The sequence below is a fragment of the Ictidomys tridecemlineatus genome, chromosome X (genome assembly GCF_052094955.1).
Source record: "Ictidomys tridecemlineatus isolate mIctTri1 chromosome X, mIctTri1.hap1, whole genome shotgun sequence".
NCBI lineage: Eukaryota > Metazoa > Chordata > Mammalia > Rodentia > Sciuridae > Ictidomys > Ictidomys tridecemlineatus.
In genome coordinates this window covers 105,853,042-105,859,087 of record NC_135493.1, presented here as the reverse complement: position 1 = coordinate 105,859,087, position 6,046 = coordinate 105,853,042, and the positions used below count along the sequence as shown (strand labels likewise).

The 6,046-nt window shown below is 33.9% G+C and overlaps 1 non-coding gene across 1 annotated transcript; it reads right to left on the bottom strand.

Annotated features, from left to right (window-relative positions):
* Nucleotides 1–4,332: 4,332 nt before the first annotated feature.
* Nucleotides 4,333–4,439, bottom strand: LOC120891280 (U6 spliceosomal RNA). The gene has a single exon (XR_005735656.1). It is a non-coding gene; the product is annotated as a U6 spliceosomal RNA (small nuclear RNA).
* Between the last annotated feature and the right edge of the window lie 1,607 nt (nucleotides 4,440–6,046).

Below are 6,046 nucleotides of genomic sequence, written 5' to 3'. Positions count from 1 at the left end.
GTAAAATATCATAAAGTTTAAATAAATGTCAAAATTATTTTCCAATATAGGAAATATATGTTTAATCATTAGACATGTTTGCACTAATACTTAGTTTTCTCAAAGATTTAAGAGTTTCTATCTTTCCTGGAGAACCATTAATGAGATATTTTTCTCTAAAAAGCCAAAAAATATCTCTGGTTGTATACAAAGTCATATTCATACCATTTGTGTCTTCATGCATGTTCTTAGGGTAATAATGTCCATGTCATTCCACCATCTTTCCCATCCCTATACCCCCTTCCTTCCTCTCCCACCCCTTTGCCCTATCTAGAGTTCTTCTAATCTTTCATTGCTCCCCCTCCCAACCTAAGAATCAGTCTCCTTATATCAGAGAAAACATTCAGCATTTGTTTTGCGTAATATGAACTGTAATGCATTCTGCTATCATATATAACAAATTAGAATTTAAAAAATAATGGTTGGTATAAGAGGGAACAAATAATTTTGTGCCTCTGATGGAGACAAATGGACAGGTTCTGAAGTTGCTTGTTGGACTCTAATTGAAGACTTATGTTCTTTAATTTAAAAAAAAAAAGGACAGTAAAAAAAGTCAAAAAAATAAATATTTTTACCCTTTATAGGACATATTGTTTCTATTGTACATAATCAACTCTAATATTTTATATTTTTTTATACCAGGTATTAAACCCAGAGGCACTTAACCACCGAGCCACATCCCCAGCCCAGTTTTCCATTTTATTTGGATATAGAGTCTCAGTTGCTCAGAGACTCACTAAGTGGCTGGGGCTAGCTTTGAACTTATGATCCTCCGGCCTCAGCCTCCTGAGCCACTGGGATTACAAGTGTGTGCCACCACATCCAGCTTCTAATATTGTATTATGAAAGCAATAATAGATAATACATAAATGACTGGGAGTGGCTAATTTCCCATAAAATTTCTTTTATAAAACAGGCAGTGGGCTGGATGTGACTCACCAATTGTAGTTTGCTGATCTTTTCTCTAGATCATATTTATACATAAAAGTCTGTTCTTGAATCTAGATGTAGTCTTTGAGAACTGTAGTTCCAGGAATATTAAGGAATACTGCAGTGGGATTATAATTTTAACCTCCACGCCGTCTTCAGGAAATAGTTGCTAACTTCCTCCAATAATAACCAAGAAAAATGATTGTGTATAGAATCCATTCACAACCTTTTATTTTTTCTACATTGTTTTATTTTTTTATAGTTATTTTCTTTTTTTGCCTTCCTTGCAAGTTCACATTATAAAGACTACTTATTAACTTTTATGATGATCTTAGTGTCTACACTTAATCAAAAACTGAACATCTACGGGCTGAGGTTGTGGCTCAGTGGTAGAGTACTTGCCTAGCATGCATGAGGCATTGGGTTCAATCCTCAGCACCACATAAAAATAAAGATCTTGTATCCACCTAAAACTAAAAAATAAATGTAAAAAAACCTGAACATCTACATTTATTCTCAATATCACTATACACAATTAAATGCTTGAATGAACCAACGTAATTTATATGAAAGCGTATGTATGTCTGGTTAGGTGGGACAATTTTGTCTATTGCCCCTATGTTAGGCACTCTTTGGATTGTCAGGAGTGTTCATTTAAGCAAGATATTATTCATAGTACATCTCCATCTGACCTTTAGAGAAAAAGAAAAGCTGCTCTTTGCAGAAGTCATTGGCTCTACCTTTCTGTAATTTACAAATTAATTTATTGGAATAATGGTAGTGTATTTGCAGATGTCCTATATGTCTGTCCCACAAATGCAATATACTAGTGTTTCTTTCAATATCTTAGAGGCTGGTAACTGTTATAATATTTTCATTTCTGATATATATCATTAACATGATCCTATCCTTCCATATGTCTGTAATCAAAATATTTGTGTGATTTTATGCTTGAGTTTATATCATCTACTTGGATTATTTTTGAAGACCTGCTAAATTCTATCACATACATTCCCTTAGTTAACAAATTCTACAATCATCAGACTTCTAAAATGAGGTCTCATATAAGCAGCACACTCTGAAACACTAGTGGCATCTAATTAATGTTTTTTTTTATTCACTTCAAATAGAAGTATTTCAAAGCTAGAATCATATGCTAAACCCTTTTTTGAATGTCTTTGTGGAAATACTGCTTATTTAATCATTTTCTCAAAAATTTACATTTTCTAATATATGTGCATGTTTTCTAATGAATGCAATACATGAAGCATTAGTATAATATATACTTTGAAAATAAACAAAATATGTGCTGGGTGCTATGGCGCACCCTGTAATCCCAGCAGCTCAGGAGGTTGAGGCAGAAGGATCTGGAGTTCAAAGGCAACCTCAGGAACAGGGAGATGCTAATCAACTCAGTGAGACCCTTTCTCTAAGTAAAATACAAAATAGGGCTGGGGATGTGACCTAGTGGCTGAGTACCCCTGAGTTCAATCCCTGGTAACCCCCTCAAACACTAAAGAACCAAAATGTGTGTTTATGTGTGATGCACACTCAGAAAAAACTAACTGATAAGAGTATATGTTCATGCTATTCTAAAGGTGCAAAGTAACTTAAAGTGCTGGAAAAATATCAAATGTCTTCAGAGGCATAGGTCATAGGAAAGAGAGAAACAGGGAAGTATATGAAGCAAAATAGGATGTATAGTACTTACTGGACCCACGTTTGAGTACCCATGTTGATATTTTGATATAGATCACTGTTTTAGTCAGATTTTTCACCACTGTGACTAAAGGGCCCAACCAGAATGATTGTAGAGGAGGAAGAGTTTGAGGAATCACAGTTTCAGAGGTCTAAGCCCATACAAGTCTGACTGCATTCCTCAGGGACATGAGCTGCTTCCCTCTGCTGAACATCATGGCAGGGGAGGGTGGCAGAGGGAAGCAGCTCACATCATGGTGACCAAGAGGTAGAGACTCTACTCTCCAGATACAAAATATATACTCCAGAGCCATGCCCCAATTTCTATGTCCTCCAGCCACACTCTATGCTTTAATTATCACTCAGTTAATCCGTATCATGGCATTAAATCACTGATTAGGTTAGGATTCTCACAACACAATTATTTCTCCTATGAACCTTCTTGCATTGTCTCACACGTGAGCTTTTAGGGACACCTCACATTCAAACCATAAAAATGACTCTATAGCTAATCATTCCTGTGGGTAAAATACACATTCTGGCTTCATCAAACAGTTGGTTAGTTATATGCAATAATTTCCTATATTATGACCTTATAATTTTCATGTTTCCCAACTTTGTAGATATTGCTTAGATATTACCTAATATTTTGCATGCAATAGGCCCTTTTGCAGGAAATATTGTATCAACCAAATAACTCAAATGAGATTTTTCTGTGCTTCACCATTGTGTAATAATCTTTGAAATTACCATAAGAATTGTTCCATTAGTATTATAGCTTCTCACATAAGAAGCCTCAAACATTGGTAATGTTTATAGAAATGATTCAGGCAAAAAAAAAAAACATAACCTAAGCTAACACATTTGTTGTCCCTATTTTAATTGAGCCCTCAATTTTCTGTTATATTTCCAAGTATCATTTTCTGGTTGTTTATTTCAAAACAAATACATAGGATTGAAATTTGTAGTCATTGGTAATTAACACAAAAAGTTTAAAAAAAATTCTGGAAATTCTATCAGAGATGCCAACTACATATATTATATACATACACACACACAAAATATATACTAAATATGTGTATACAGTGTGTATGTATGTGTATGTGTGTGTGTGTGTGTGTGTGCGCGCGCGCGCGCGCGCATTTTTTTTTTTTTTTTTTGGTACCGGGGATTGAGCTCAGAGGCGCGCGCACACACACACACACACACACACACACACACACACACAGACACACAAATTCAATCTCCCTCTTTCAGTTTCTTGTAATAATGCTTGCAAATCATCGAGAAGCAGATTAAGGTCTATATTATAACTACTGTATGGAAAAAACATGTTGTGCCCCAAGTTTGTTTTACATAAGATAATCATATAATCTATTTGTTGCACAACTTGCAGCTCTTAAGGAAAATATAAAAATGTTTGATCCTCACTGCCCCTTTAAACTAGCTGTATTGCTAACTCTATCCCTCTGTAGGATGCACTTTTAGGCAGATCCCATAAGGCTGATGATCATGCACAGGTAATAAAAAGATCATTAGCCACATTTAGTCATAAAAATAGTCTCACTTTTGTAATTAAGTGTTCAGTTAATTATAAATATCAAAATTCCATAACCTTATTCAATTAGGAACAGGTCCTCAATCCAGTCCTGCCTCACTTTTTTTTTAAATATGGAATGCTTCATGAATTTGCATGTAATCCTTGCACAGGGGCCATGCTAATTTTCTCTGCATCATTCCAATTTTAGTATATGTGCTGCTGAAGTGAGCACCCTGCTTCACTTTGGGGGTATTATCCTGTTCTTCATCTTTATTTTCTCTACTTTAAATTCTTCTTACTTTCCTCACATTTCTACCTACAATGGACAGACTATAAATCATGAAAAATGTTATTTCAATGTCAGATTTTCTTTCTGTTTAACTCTGACATATTCCTAACATCAGTTATTATTTCAGGCAGAGCTTTTTTCTGTTTGTGAATATTGTTGAGAAATATTACAACTGGAGCCACCCAAGTTAACTGCTCTTGATTTTGAAAATGTTTCCACTGTGGCTGGCAGCTTAGGATACTTCTCTCGGTTTTTATTCCAAGGCTGGGTCACATTCTAAAACCAGGCAATAACTTTAGGAAGAATTTATTAAGGAACCCAGGCATATTTCCTTATGTAAAATGTACACAATCCATTTTAGTTTTTAAAATCATTGTTTTACTCTTCAGTTTTTACATTTGGTGAATGAACAGTTTGAAGTCCATGGCCTCACTATACATTTGTTAGAATATTTTTTTTTTAGATTCAAGTTTTTTACTTCACTATGACTCACATTCTGGGAGTCAGTTTTTATTTTCCAAATGGTTGAGTTATTATTTACCATATTCACCACAAGTCTTTGTTTTTGAAGAAATAAATCATTTTTGACTCCTTGCTGAGAACATTTCTTTTCTCCTCAGAAGTATACACTATCTAGATCATGGTGTTTATCTTTCCTAACTTTTCTATTTCATCACATGTGTATGGATCCACGAACAATGTATTATATATTTTGTTTTTCAAGCTTCATAAAAGGGATGCAATATCATTTGTGTTTTTCTGAAATTTTACTTCTTTCTTCTCCTCCCTCCCCTCCTTCCTTCCTTATTGATGTGTTTGGGATCAAAACCAGGGCCTCATGCATACTAAGAAAATTAATTTAAAAAAAAAGTATTAATAGCACATACACATTATAATCCTGACTCATTATACATGAGTACTTCTTTATTTTAACCTCTGATAAATACTTCATTAATGAGATACATAATTTATTGATCTATTTTTTTTACACAGGCAGTATACGACTTCTAATTTTTCATGACAATGTTACATTATAAAATCATGCAACTCTTTCCCCTTTTTTTCTAGTATATTTCTGTAAAATTCAGAGTTAAAGTATAAACATCCTTTAATTATTTCAAAGCTTGTTGAATTAACTTTATTCGTGTCTGCCATTTTACACCATCATGGCAGGATGAGTTCTTTCAATTTTCTGAATACTGATTGTTTTCTAACATACTTTAAAATTTTTGGCAATCTTTGGAGTATTATGTTTTACACCATTCCTAAATCATTAATAAATTAGTATGTGTGTATGTGTATGTGTGTTTATGTATAATTTTGAGTTTCATATTTTGAATACTAATCATTGGCCACCATTTTATGTTGTAAGATGTAAGTCCAATTATTTGGTTTCTGTGACATGAGTGTTAGTTCCTAGAGATCTCAAATTGTTCTGATTTGTTCTGCTGAAATAAAAAAGTTACTTGCACAGGACTGACCTTGGCTGAGGCATAAACTACACTAACTACTAGTGTTGTATGAGGGCTAAAAATTTGCTCCCAGTATGT